We start from the raw sequence: 15,116 nt of genomic DNA, 5'->3' as shown, positions 1-15,116 counted from the left end.
GAAGGTATTGATGCCGCAGTGAGTTTGACTCTAGTGTGCGAGTATGACCTCGTGAGTTACATTGTCGAACGCTCCTTTCAGGTCGAGCGCGAGGACAATTTTGTCGTTTTGGGGGTATGTAATGGGGTTCAAGATCTCGCGGTCGAGTTGGAGCAGGACATCCTGTGCGGATCTGTGTGGGCGAAATCCAAACATGGTGTCCGCGAAGGTGTTGTGTTGTTCGAGGTATTCGGACAGCCGATCCCGTACCATCGTCTCCATCAATTTGCCCACACACGAGGTGAGAGAGATGGGGCGGAGGTTGTCCGTGTCGATTGGTTTCCCGGCCATCGGGATGAAGGTGACAAGGGCCGTCTTCCAGTCAATGGGGAGTGGGGTTTCCCCCGTCCAGATCGCATTAATGTATTCTAGAAGGCACTGGTACGCTGAATCAGGAAGGTTCGCCAAAAGTTTGACGGTAACCTTGTCCCGGCCCGGTGCCCCTCTTCATTATGGCCAGACTGGCCAGCAGATCGTGAAGCTGGAAAGGCTTGTCCAACTCCTAGTTTTCCCTGCCTGCGTAGGAAAAGGCCGATGTGCGGCCGTCCTGAGTTGTGCACAGGTAGCGATCCCGGAGTGCCTGTGCCAACTGCGTTGTATTTCCTTGGAATGAGTGCATGGCTTTGTGTAGTTGCTTGTGCGTTTCTGTGCGGGTCTGCGTTGGGTTGATGAGGGCTCGGAAGAGCCGCCATGTGTTGCGGCTCGACATTTGCCTAGCCGCCGTGTTGCAGCGTTCCACCCAGTTGGAGTCAGCGAGTTGGGCCGCGTACTCTCCTGCCTGCCGGGTGAGGTCCGCAATGCGCGCTTTGAGCTTCTTGTTGTGTTTCTGGCGCTTCCAGCGGCGCGTAAGGCCGCGGCGCGCTTACCAGAGGTGGAGGAGGTGGTAGTCCACGTCCGTGACTGCCTCTGTGAGCTGTATCTGCTTCTCGTGGGACCGAAGGTGCGATATGACTAACTGGGACCAATTCGTGAAGCCTTGCTTTGTGATGTTCGTGTTGGCGTCGGATGGGAAATTTTGGCGAAAGGTGGTCCAATTGGGGATGTGTGCTGGGGCGCTTGAGGGGGCGTGTATAAACAGTGGTGTTGAGGATGCAGTGGTCGCTGCCGAGGGTTTCCTCGGTGTTGATCCAGTCAGCGTGTCTTATGTTGCGAGTGAAGGTGAGGTCCGGGCATGTGTCTCGGGTCACCGAGTTGCCTGCGCGCGTAGGAAATGCCGGGTCAGTGTGGAGGGTGAGCCCCAGTGTGGACGCCGACTCCGCCAGCATGCGTCCGCGCAATTCCTCCTTACGATAGCCCCATAGCTGGCTAGGGGCGTTGAAGTCGCCCACAATCAGCAGGGGGTCGCGACCCGCCTCTTTATGTGCACGGCTAAAAAGGTCCGCGAAGGTCACTCGCTTCAGTTTCGGGGAGCAGTATACATTAAGTACGTGTTGTTACGTTTCGCCTACGACGCGCGGTATAGCCGGCGCGGATGCAACGGACGCCGGGGCTTCGTTCAAAGTGGCGGTCATTTTGGGCCCGTTCAGTGCTGCCGTAACGCCTCCCGCCAAGCGCGTCCAGTCAGGTTTCAATGCCACGTGTCGACGTGTGTGCGTGTGTGTGTGTGTGCATGTTGGTGCCCACGCTTGTCAAAGCGCGGCAGCCGGGGAGAGGAGCTCCCCAACTGGGAGGCGAGGAGGTCTGACCGGCGCCGGCCCGGCGGACGCGTCACTTCACGTTTCAACATGTCCGTGCGTCGTCGTCTAGTGCGACTCATCCCGAGCTGTTCCTTCTTTCCCTCGACTCCGTGGGTGTAAAAGCAGCTGCCCCGGACGCCAAAGAGAGACTTCGATTTCTTCCTTCGAGTAACGTGGTCGCCCTGACCGGCTGCTCTTTTGCGATGCCAGAATAAACAAGTTGTTCTGTTGCCAGTCGACTCATCCTTTGCCGGGACCTTCGGATGTTTCCAGCTGTGCCCCAGGCTGCCAGACCAACGCTACCCTTGGGGCTTGCAACCCATTTGCAACAACTGGTTGCCAGCGGTGAGATCCCGACAACGGAGGCCAGCAGCGAAGATATGCGGTCAACTGTATGCTGAGCAGCACAACGACCATCCGGGAGCAGTGCAACGAGCCCTGTGTGATGACTGGTTGCCTGCAGCGGAACGACTGCGCTGAATTCTTGGCTGCGAGGTTTGGTGAGTGCGGGACTTTCTTCTTCTGAGTTTTGCCAGGCTTTTGTTAGTGTCAGAAACAGAGCTGGTAATTGTGGTTGTCGTTGCTGCCGGGTTAGTTTGCGGCAAGACAATAGTAGGCAGTAGAGAAAGCAGCATTCGGAGCAGCCATGGATTTGAAGTCGTTGCGCAAACCGAAATTGCTGGAGCTTGCAAGAGAGTTGGGTCTGGATGTCTCAGACAAACTCAGAAAACCAGAACTGCTAAGGGCTATTCTTGAGCTGGAGGCTGAGGATGACGAGCTGTCGGAATGCCTTGAGACCATTGAGGAGAGGGAGCAAAAAGAGAAAGACGAGCGCGAACGTAAAGAGCAAAAAGAGGAGCGCGAACGTAAAGAGCAAAAAGAGAAAGACGAGCGCGAACGTAAAGAGCAAAAAGAGAAAGACGAGCGCGAACGTAAAGAGCAAAAAGAGAAAGACGAGCGCGAACGTAAAGAACAAAAAGATAAAGCGAAAGAAGAGCGCGACCGTCAACACGCTTTGGAAATGAAGCGTCTCGAGGTAGAGATGGAACGCGCTCGTAATGGAAGTCAGGCACACGGTGCAGGAGAACGAGTATCGTTCAAAATGACTGACCTGATGCGGCCGTTTAAGCTTGGAGAGGACATTGGTTTGTTCCTGGTTAACTTTCAGCGAACGTGCGAGAAGGAGGGGTTCTCTCGGGAAACGTGGCCACAGCGCTTGCTCACTTTGTTACCCGGCGAGGCGGCCGACGTAGTCGCTCGCTTGAAGAGAGAGGAGGCAGAGGATTTCGACCAAGTGAAATCGAGTCTGCTAAAAAAGTACAGGCTGTCAGCGGAGGCGTTCCGTCGGAAGTTTCGGGAAAATGAAAAAGGCAGAAGTGAGTCATATACAGAGTTTGCCTACAGGCTTATGTCAAACATGCAGGAGTGGCTCAAAGAAGAGAAAGCGTTTGGTGACCACGAGAAAATTCTGCAGTGTTTCGGGCTGGAAAGTCTTATAGTCGGTTACCTGAGAACGTGCGGTACTGGGTCTTGGATAGGCCAGACGTTAGTACAGTGGCTAAAGCCGCCGAGCTAGCCGAGGAGTTTGTGACGCGTCGGGCTCGCGGAGCTAAGGACGGTCAAAAGGGTGAATTTGGCTCCAAGTCTGAGAGGCCGAAGTTCACACCCATGAGAACGTAAGGAGACGGCGGCAGCCGAAGCCGAACGCAGAAAGCGGTTCGAGACGAGGCAAGCGCGCGTGTGTTATAAGTGCCAGAAGCCGGGTCACTTTTCGGCGCAGTGTCCAGAAACAAAAAGAGAAGTCGTGTGTTTGTCATTATGTAGCACTGACGAGAACATGAAGCTTCTCGAGCCTTACATGCGAGACTTCCTCGTGAACGGGAAAGAGTGCCGAGTGCTTCGTGATTCCGCAGCTACAATGGATGTAGTTCACCCCTCTTACGTAGAACCCGATATGTTCACGCGCGAGTGCGCATGGATCAAGCAAGCCGTGGAAGCTCATAGCGTGTGTCTGCCCGTAGCAAAAGTGCTTATTGAAGGACCTTTCGGAGCACTTGAGACGGAGGCCGTAGTGTCATCTATGCTGCCACCCCAGTACCCGTACCTATTTTCGAACAGGTCCGATCACCTCCTGCGCGAGAAGGGGCTTTTGTTTGGTGAGGCTAGCGTTCAGGCCTTAACCAGATCGAGAGTTCGGGAGCTCGCTGCAAAGGCGGTAGTTGCGGGGCCGACGTTGTCGAACAATGAAAAAGGGTCGGAGGCGCAGCAAGCTGATATTCCGAGCACGTCAGAACTGGATAAAATTGAGCCTGTAGCGTTGAAGGCACCAGGTACTGGAGAGGAAATGCCCGACACGGGAAAGTTAGAAGAGCTTCCGGTCGAGCTTCCGGTACTAAGCTCAGTGACGAACAGGGAAGACACTGATCAGGTCATTAGTGACTTACTCAGTAAAGCACCGCTGTCGCCTGAGCAGAAAACCGAACTACACCAACTCTTACAAGAGTTTCAAGGTCAGTTCTCTGAGAGGCCTGGTAGGACTTCTGTCCTTACTCATGATATAGAACTTACCTCCCCAGAGCCAGTACGATCCAAGGCGTACCGGGTGTCACCCCGCCAGCGCGATATTATGGAGGCTGAGGTAAAGAAAATGCTACCGCTCGGTGTTATTGAGGCGGGTGAGAGTGATTATACCTCCCCTTTGATTTTAGTTGAGGTACCGGGCAAGGAACCTCGTCCTTGCGTCGACTACCGCAGGCTTAATTCCATCACTAAGGATCAAATTTATCCGATCCCTAACATCGAGGAGCGCCTTGAGAAAGTTAGCAGCGCTCAGTTTATTTCCACCCTAGATCTTGTCAGGGGTTATTGGCAGGTTCCACTTACAGAAGAGGCTAGTAGGTATGCGGCGTTCATTTCACCAATGGGAACATTCCGTCCTAAAGTTTTGAGTTTTGGTTTGAAGAACGCGCCATACTGCTTTTCAAGCCTCATGGACAAAGTGTTGCGGGGACAGGAAGAATTCGCTTTACCGTATTTAGACGACGTAGCGATATTCTCCGCATCCTGCTCTTAGCATATGGCACACTTGCGGGCAGTGCTAACCCGCCTGCGCGAAGCGGGCTTGACAGTCAAGGCTCCCAAGTGCCAATTAGCACAGGCCGAGGTTGTCTACCTCGGTCACGTGATTGGACAGGGTCGTCGCCGCCCCTCTGAAATAAAGGTGGCCGCTGTGCGAGACTTCCCGCAACCGCGCACGAAGACCGATATTCGGTCGTTCTTAGGTGTCGCCGGCTACTATCAGAGGTACATCCCCAGGTACTCCGATATCGCGGCTCCCCTGACGGATGCTCTAAGAAAAACAGAGCCCCAAACAGTCGTCTGGGGCGAGACAAAGGAAAGAGCTTTTAGCGCCCTAAAGAGCGCCCTAACAAGCCAGCCTGTGCTACGATCGCCAGACTACACAAAAGGGTTCGTTGTTCAGTGCGATGCTAGTGAGCGAGGCATGGGCGTTTTACTGTGCCAACGGGAAAATGGAGAAGGGGAACACCCCGTCCTGTATGCTAGTCGTAAGCTGACCTGTCGTGACCAGGCGTACAGCGCCACCGAGAAAGAGTGTGCGTGTCTCGTGTGGGCCGTTCAGAAATTGTCATGCTACCTAGCCGGCTCGAGGTTTATCATTGAGACGGATCACTGCCCTCTCCAATGGCTGCAGACCATCTCTCCCAGAAATGGCCGCCTCCTGCGCTGGAGCCTCGCTTTGCAACGATATTCCTTTGAGGTGCGTTACGAAAAGGGGAGTCTCAACGGTAACGCCGATGGCTTAAATCGAAGCCCCTAACGTAGGAATCCGCCTCAAAGTTGTTTGTTACTGATGTTTTCTTCCTTAGGCAGGATTTTTAACATATATCTTTTCTTTAGTGTTTCAAAGTGATTATGTGCTTTCTAGTGCAATTTTCCAATTTGTGGACGCGTTCTAAGTGCTGCTTGACTACTGTAAGGAACTAGGCAGTAGTATAAAATGGGAAAGAGCCTGGCAGAGCTTAATGAGGGTTGTCTCGTGCTTGCTGACTGAGCGGTTGCGTTTCGGCGTAGTTCTAACGCTTGCTGGGAACGAGCACAAAAATGGCAACTCTCCTGAAGTCACTTTGCAGTGTCCTGTGTGATCCTGAACCTGAGAACGAGGCCTTCTCTGTGCGCTGCGCTCAAGCAACGTCGAGGGACGACCGGTTTCGATTACGAGCATCATCGAGCGACATCCCTCCGGACAGCGGATGCAGTCCCCTGACCATCGGGATCTCCTTCTCCCGGCGGGGCGGTCTGTTACGTTTCGCCTACGACGCGCGGTATAGCAGGCGCGGATGCAACGGACGCCGGGGCTTCGTTCAAAGTGGCGGTCATTTTGGGCCCGTTCAGTGCTGCCGTAACGCCTCCCGCCAAGCGCGTCCAGGCAGGTTTCAATGCCACGTGTCGTCGTGTGTGCGTGTGTGTGTGTGTGCATGTTGGTGCCCACGCTTGTCAAAGCGCGGCAGCCGGGGAGAGGAGCTCCCCAACTGGGAGGCGAGGAGGTCTGACCGGCGCCGGCCCGGCGGACGCGTCACTTCACGTTTCAACATGTCCGTGCGTCGCCGTCTAGTGCGACTCATCCCGAGCCGTTCCTTCTTGCCCTCGACTCCGTGGGTATAAAAGCAGCTGCCCCGGACGCCAAAGAGAGACTTCGATTTCTTCCTTCGAGTAACGTGGTCGCCCTGACCGGCTGCTCTTTTGCGATGCCAGAATAAACAAGTTGTTCTGTTGCCAGTCGACTCATTCTTTGCCGGGACCTTCGGATGTTTCCAGCTGTGCCCCCGGCCGCCAGGCCAATGCTACCCTTGGGGCTTGCAACCCATTTGCAACAGTGTAGGGGAGGATCCGACCGTCGAAGGGGAAGGATCCTTACCATGGCGTATGAGTACGGTATATTGAGATCGAGGTCAATTTCGGAGGCGGTGTACGACTTGTGTACAAGGAGACACGACGAGGGGTCTCGCTGGAACGTCGCGTAATTGGTCAACTTGGCCGCCGTTCCTGGCTCCTGGAGGGCGACCACGGCGGGCAAAGCCTCGAAAGTTTCTAGGTAGAGACGCAGGTTCGCGCGTTTCTGCCGGGCCTTGAAGCCTCTACAATTCCATTGCGTTACGGTTACCAATTTGTGTGTTTTCGGAGGAGGGGAACGCGTGTTAGGTCGTCCTGCCATCATTAGCAATGGAGGTGTCAGATGGGGGCTGATGGGACTCCGACCCAGAGCCAGCACCGGGTTGGGGTGCGGGGTTGGAGTTCACCGAATCCGCGTCTCTGGGAGTGCCGTTAATTTTCTTGTGCCTGTTGAAGGCTCGGATCCCCTCGAACCGCCGGCTCGTTCGGGTGGTATTGGATTTCATGCACCGGCTGATAGCTGCAGGGACCGATGCCGAGCATCTGGTTTCCATGCAGGTCATCGCCGTTTCTAGCAATTTCTGGAAATGGGAGGTGAGACGCGCCTCCATTGCGGCCATTGCCGACTCGAACGCGGGCGGCAGTTCGGGCTCACTCTCCATTGCGTCGGAACTCGGTATACCCGTCGCAGCAGCTAGCTTTTCCTCTAAATTTTGAATTTTGGTGAGCAAGTGCCCGATCTGTGCTCTTAGCTGCTCATTTTGTCTGAGGCTTTCGACATCAATGCCGTAAGCCGAGGAGGGGGAAAAGGGTGAGGAGGAGGGAGGGGAGGAGGCGACCTCTGCCCAGCTGCTCACCTGAGTGTGTTGCTGCTGCGCCGGGGCGCGGGCTCCGGCAGCGCCACTTGGTTTGAGGGCGAGGAAGTGCTTGGCGTCGTCTCCGCTAGGGGGCGGTGGTGGCGCCTGCTTATTCTTCTTCATTTTCTTCTTTCGCTTCTTCTCTCCCGTTGACTTCACTCCGGGAGAGGAGGAGGCCGCGTTGATGTCTCCCTCGCGCGAGCCGGTGGCGTGATTGCCGCGTACCGCGCCGCCCTTGGCTTCGTCGACGGGGGCACATTGCCTGTTTCCAGGCGCTGGCTTCTCGGTTACCCCATGTTGGGAGGGCTTGGCTCCGGCAAGATGAAGTCTGCGGAATTTTGCCTTACAATCTTTCGAGCCCGTGGGGTGGGCTAGCCCACAGATTGCACAGGACGGGTTGCACTCGTGTGGCGCACGGCCGTCCTGCGTCACAGTCACAGTTTGGCCGCAAAGGCCGCACTTGGGCGAGTTAGGCGTGGGGCAAATGTCCGCGCGGTGTCCCACAGTACCGCACTTCACACAGGCCGGCACAGTGCGCTTGTATTCTCGGACGGGGGTGAGTTCCCCGTTGTAGTGGACGTACCGCGGGACCACCTTTCCAACAAAGGTGATCACCGCGATGGATGATTTTCCGAGGCGGCGAATGTTGGCAATCTGGCCGCCTCGCCAGGCAATTTGGGCGGTGAGCGTTGCGCTGGTTTCTTCGTCGGCGATGCCTCCGATGACGCCGCGGCACACGTCCCTGGTTTGTTTCAAATGCCCGTGTACGGGCAGGGTGCCTTTGGTTGTCGACAACTTGAATTCGCCGAGCAGGCGATCGGCAAGGTGTGGATTCCGTGCGCCCACAACGAGCAGATTCTGCTCCCAGGCGGGGACGATATTTAGAACGTGCTCGGCAGTAGAAATACCGAGGTGCGAGTTCAGGGCTTTGCCCAACTAGCCACGTCGGAACGTATTCCGTAGGTCGGCGGTGACCCTGGGCTTGATTATGACCACGTAGTCTTCAGGGTGCATTTGTGGCATTGGGCGGGGTTTCCACTGACGCGACTGGGCTTGTTTTGTACGCGATGAGGCAGGCCCGTGCGTGAGGGCTTGCTGCTTGGCTTGGGACGCCGCCGATGTGGCAGCCGCCGTGTTGGAGCCGGCTCTGCCGCGCCGGTTGACAAGTTGAAAGAGCTCCTCGTGCTCGAAACGTGCCGGTTCCGCGGGAGCTTCAGGTTGAGGTGCCGAAACAGTCGTCCAGGCCATTTCGGCAGGGTCGTAGCCCCTTAGAGGGGCTTGGGAAGCCATCTTGAGATGCGGCGAGGGTGTCGCCGCCACGGGAGCGACGCAGCCGCTAGGCCTAGCGCCCGCTAATCGTGGCAAAGTGACAATCTCCCCTCGAAAAGCGAAAATTGGTCCCACCTGATGAAATTTGGTGTCTCCAGAGTCCTGGTGATGTTAGGGACCCACTCGATCAAATTTCAAGAGAGGCCGAATTGATGCGCCGAAAGAAATAGCGACACTTGACGGAGCCGATATGGCATGCGTCCGCTCGCGTTCCTTGCGTCTATTTTGAGTCGACGTTTCGGACAAAGCCTGTCCTTTTTCAAGACTGCAGTTACAGCGATCTTCTTCCTCTTCTCAAGGAGTTGGCATTGGCACACATGTAGGACACATGAACAAAACAAGCAAACGGATGCTGAAAAGAAGATGGGCACAAAGGAAAGAATACTAGAAAAGAGAGAGAGATAGAGAAGAGACAAAAAGGAAAAATAAAAACGAAAAACCCGCTGTTCCTCACCGCCCACCCCGCAGCCGTGGAGAGCCAGCCCGGGAAAAGAAAAAAAGAAAGAAAAACGGGGAGCGGGAGCGGATTATGGCCACCCCTCAAGGCAACAGAGCGGCGGCGAGTAAGGTGCACCGAAACAGACGGTGGCGGAATCGTCCAACCGATAAAAATTAGAGATGCGTGCACTCGTGTGCCCCGGCCATAAAGAGTAAACAAATAAACATAATGAAATGCAGACAGGACCGGAGATTTCCGTTATCTGGAACCTCTTCGGCAGCCAGACTCAAGGCCGAATCAGCAGCGCTGTGAGCTTAACTAGACACACGTGCACCGTGCATGAAAACACCCAGACACGCAAAAGGAAAAGGAAAAAATGGCAAAATATCCGAGTTGGGGAAAGTGTCGTGTGGGGGGTAAATGACAATGGCAGGAGAATTTAAGCGATTAAGGTGCACAGAAACATACGACGGCGGAATTGGCCAACAGATAAAAATTAGAGATGCGTGCACTCGCGTGCCACGGCCATTAAGAGTAAACAAATCAGCAGAATCAAATGCAAATAGGGCAGGAGACTTCCGTCATCAGGAACCTATTTGGCAGCCAGCGTCAAGGCCGAATCAGCGGCGCCGTGAGCTTAACTAGACACACGTGCAGTGTGCATGAAAGCACCCAGACACTCACAAAAGAAAAAGAAAAAGGTGGCAAAACATCCGAGTTCGGGCAAGTGTCCTGTAGGGGGTAAAATGTGAATGGCAGGAGCATTTAAGCGAGGGTAATTCAATTGCACCCCGCTCGGCAAGGTAGTTGATCTGGGAAGATAGAGGTGGGATGGAATGGGGGATGAAGAAATTTGTGTGAGCTTGAAAAAGATGCCGCTGGCGAGAAACGAGCGAGGTAAGTCAAGCTGGCACTCATAAGGTCCGCATTGGCCCTGCAAGGAGCGAATGGAGGACAATACATCTGGACTTTCATTAATGCCGTGAGAAAGTGTTCGAAATTTGTAAATGAAGTACGACTCGCGTTGCTCTCTTTTCCGGGTGTTGTGGAACCCACCCTGTAGGACTGTTAACTTAAATGCATCAAATGGGTGGTTTATCTCATTAATGTGTTGTGACAAGGGAAGGTTGGGTAGGGATTATATATGAGCGCGGTGGTTCTTAAAGCGAATTCGTAGAGGGCTGATGGTCTGTCCAATGTACTGCATACTGCACACACTGCATTCTAGAAGGTATATTGCGTTGCAGGAATCACAATCAAAGTTTCCATTAATTTTCCACTTGAAGCAAGGCAGCAACCAAGCAACCAAGGCAGTACCAAGCAAGGCAGCAATGTGGGCTAGGGCATTCAGTGCATAGGATGCATGAGGGAAATAAGGAACCAACCGGCGGCATGGTTGCATTTTCTGCTGCTTTATAATCAAATTTAATTAAGCGACAGAATAATTGAAGTATTATTCACCCATTCCTCAACACTACAGCAGATAAGATAAAGGAAATGAGGGCCCCGTTTGACAAACTTATGAAGGGAGCCAAGGGCCAAAGTGCATAGGGGAATGTTTTTTTTGTGTCGTGCTTATCAGTGGGATATTATAGTACTTAGATTAATAAATTGGCTTAAAGAAAATTACTTATAAAGCAGCAGAAAAAACAACCATGCCGCCGGTGGGATCCGAACCCACGACCTCCGAATATCGCGTCCGGTGCTCTTACCAACTGAGCTACGGCGACGGCTGTCTAATCTGCTGCTCTCGTGGGTATTTATGTTCATTGGGTGTAAGCGAACCTTGATAGTGTTCACCAGCGCCCAATGAACATAAATAGAACATAGAAGAACAAGCTGTCTGTGAGCCCTTGGCCGATAATGGAGAGGAGATAGACCAGGCATCCTTCACGGCTGTATCCTATAAGAAAAAAAAACAGCTGCTGGTGTTCCTGTGGTCTTCAAGCCTACCTTGGAAGGAGGAAGCTTATGGAAAGTGAACCCAAACATCGTAGCATCGGCGGTTGTGACGTCGTTTCAAGGAAAAGTTCTCAGCCATCGAATTAACAAGGATGGAAGCATCATGGTTACAGTGTCAACACAACAAACTGCCAACCACCTGCTCGCAGTCATTGCACTGGCTGGAGTGTGTGTGGAGGCCTGTGTACTTTCCTCATGCATGGCTAATTATGGAAAATTTCAAGATGTTCCAATCAGATACTTAAACGCAGACCTACAAGAGTACCTATGCGAGCTAGGCGTCATCTCGGCAAGGCGGCTCACCACTCACGTTCCTGAAGGTAGTGGCAAGATCAGAGAGGTACATCGTAGAACAGCTACCTTGGAATTCACCATTGCCTTAAAGGGTAACACTTGGATTTTGCAGCTACTCTGTAAGTGAATATGTTGCGACGGCAACACAATGCTACGAATGTCAGAGGCATGGCCATATCTCGAGGCATGGCACAGGGCCTATTCGCTGCGAAGTCTGTGCTGGCCCCCATTCGCACAAGGAATGCACATCCCGATCGCCACTTGAGTGTGCGAACTGCAATGGACCGCACCCTGCTTCATTCGGAGGGTGCATTAAAAAGAAAGCTACTACACTTGCACGCACTACGGAACAATAAGTTTAAAAAACCGGCCAAGTGATGCGAACCATCGCCTAACTCTAACATGGCTTTCACAAATACGCCAGAAATTAACCAAGATGCATCAACACAGCAAGACAAGAGAGCTGGAAACGCATATGCAGCAGTAGTGAAAAAGAAACGTGGCAAGCCCGCTGGCTCACCGCCAACTTCAAAGCAGCCGGAGCATTCGGCACAAGTCCCGACAAACGGCCACTCTCGCTCTCAACCTAAGGCGCCGCAACCTACCAGGTTGATCACCGAAAGGCACCAAAACTGCAGCACAGAACAAGATATAACATGCCTACAGATTCCGACGCTTTTTTCAGCCGTCAAAGCTCTTATCCGCGCCAGCCCATTGTCAAGAGGTCTCCCAGAAGTAGAAGCCGTACTTGCAATGGAGCCGTTGGTGTCTGCCTCCTACGTTCCGCTGGGGCGTAATACTGGATAGCAATAATCAAGGGATCCGCAGCGATAGCTTCACCGCAGCTGACCACCCGCAACATCTTTCGCACGTGCATCATTTTTAGCAGAACGCTCGGGGTTTACGCTCGAAGCTCTCCTATTTCCGGCATCTCGTGAGAGCGTACCATTTCATTTTCATAGTTATCTCAGGGTCGCGCGTTGAGGAAAAATGTATACTGCACGGATACTATATCCAGCATTCAAAACGGCTAGATGACATCAACAGAATTCTAATACGTCTTCGCAAGGATATCCCGGCCTCCTTGATTGATGTCCCGCCTCACAGTGAAAAGGAGTACGTGTGCGGCTTAACGCTAATTGGAAGACAAGTGTACAGTCTCATTGGAGTATATCTTGAGCCAGGCAAGCCATCGACGCTCCGAGGCTTGAAAACTTGATAGGAATGGCGCCCTCTCCGCATATTATTTCCGGAGACTTCAATGCGCAAAATGAAATTTGGAGAAGCTCAGAAGTCCGAGAGTGGAATTAGCTGGGCCATTTGGTTCATGACGCATAAATAACAGCGCGGCAGACGGGACAAAAAGGAAAAGACACAAGCAAGAGGGATCGTGTTTGTGTCTCTTCCTTATTGTCCCGTCTGTCTTATTCTCCCGCTGTTATTTATGTGTCACATACAAGTGCCCGAGGTGGCAAGCTTGCCGAACTTCTCTCAACACCTTCAATTTAACCGCTGAGTGACGGCCGCGTAACCCACCTCCGAGGCCTGACGACTGCCAGCTGCATCGACGCGACCTTTGTAACAAGTTCAGTCGCCCACAATTTTGCCTGGTGCACTGATTTGGAAACACGTGGAAGCGATCATTACCCAGTCCTCATATACTGTCCGCGCGCAGAGGGCGCCAAACCAATTCCTTATAAAATCTACAGACTGGGATGTTTGCAAGGACGCTGCAAGCAAAGAAATTACTGCCGCAACCAGGAATGAGGAGAATGGTATCGAGAATGGCTAACTGCCTGAGAGAAAGTACAAGAATTATAGCTAAAATGATAGGCAACCTTCAAATGATGAGGTATTTCAAAGACTGTGCTATTCGCAGGTGAGCTGAAAGGAAAGCTTTGCGCACTAAAAACACTAAGGACCTTCGTGCAAGCCGACAGACGTAACTTCACATTCGGTGCTATCTTTATAAATTCAGTCGTCAAAGGTGGAATGAATTTTGTTCTATGCTGGATTTGTGCCAACCAGTAACCGAAGTTTGGCGGATCGTCAGAGGTACGTGTACACCACTCCAACTGCTTCACCCCTTCATTGCACTCTCTCTCCTAGAACAAAAATCCCTAAAACTCTCAAAAGAATACTACAGACTTATGTCAGCGGGAGCAGGGCCTTCGACACTGTCTGCAGATGGTCACTCAAGCATCTCACAGGCGGCAGTGCCAGAGTTGGACGTGCCTTTCAGAATTGGAGAGATCCGCAGCAATCACGGAATCAAACAGACGCACGCTTCCTAAAACAATTACATGATCTATGACGCAATACCAAATCTACCCCACAACTCTAGTCTTCGATTCCTGGAATCCTACAATTCTTCCTGGATGACTGGTGAAGTCCCCACAGAATGGAAGCTGGCGAAAATTGTGCCTGTTTTGAAAGCTTGTAAGCAGCCAACAAGCTATATATGCGTCCTTCCGACCCATCGCTCAACAGAGCTGCGCAGGTAAGCTAATGGAGCGAATGATCTGCAAACGCATAACCTGCTTCCTCGAAAGCCGTAATGATTACCCCCAAGAAATGAACGGGGCTTTTTACTATGTTTTTCAACATGCAATTCTTGCTGCCGTGGTGAGTTTTGGCCTTGGAGTAAGGCTATACAAGTGGATTGGGCATTATTTAAAAGAACGACAAATTTTCATGAGCACTCCAGATGGCCTTACACTTTTTCACGCAGTTGATAGCGCCGTACCTCAAAGAGCGGTGCTCAGCCCTCTCCTGTACAATGTTACCTTTATACACTTAACGACAAACCTTCCGCGAGGAGTTGTTGGGAATCAGCCCCGCAGTTTCCCCTTGTGGTTTGCTTACCCGCGGTGCACGCTCCCACGCTTCGCCTCAGGAGGGGCGCGCCCGGTGACTTTCCTTGGTTAGTTACCTAAACTAACAAGAGAGGGCGCTAGCGTTGCAGCAGGAGAGACCGCGCGCGCGGGACGTAGCTTGCAGCATCAGGCTGTTTCGGCTGGGATCGTCGGCGCGAACGGACGTTTAGCATGCGGCTCCGCTCTTCACCAGTGGGGTGAGGTAGTGACGGGGAGACATGCTCCCGTATCTCCCTAGCGTGGGCGAACATTCGCTCGTAACCTTGCTGGTGAGTTGGACGACCTCGATTCCTCGGCGTATTTTTTTGCTAGCTGGCGTTATTGTTGCTGCAGCAATAAATGCCTGTTTGTGTCAGCCAATGTCTTTCCTTTGTTCCCTCAAAGCAAGGTCCGCCGTGGTTGGCGCGCGCTCGGTAGCGTACGCGACCATGGAGGGAGTCCGGGCGGTTTTGAACTTTGTCAGCCGCGGTTAGGCGGGGAGAACGTATCTATTTCGCCAATTAAAACCAAACATCTGGGGCTCAACGTGCGGCCTGCTCTTGGAGCATTGGACGATTAACTGTACGGTTCTAGGAACGCTCTTTGTACGGAATTGACAAGTGCTAAGGCTAAAGTGAATTTTGATCGCTAAGCCCTGCGGTACGCTTTCTTGAGTGCGAGGTGTGTTGCGCTGCAGCATGGTTGAACGTTTCGACATACTCAGGACGTTTTTCAAGTTTTCCCTGGAACTCCT

Source organism: Amblyomma americanum, chromosome 4 (genome assembly GCF_052857255.1).
Source record: "Amblyomma americanum isolate KBUSLIRL-KWMA chromosome 4, ASM5285725v1, whole genome shotgun sequence".
Taxonomy (NCBI): Eukaryota; Metazoa; Arthropoda; class Arachnida; order Ixodida; family Ixodidae; genus Amblyomma; species Amblyomma americanum.
This window is presented reverse-complemented; position numbering follows the sequence as displayed.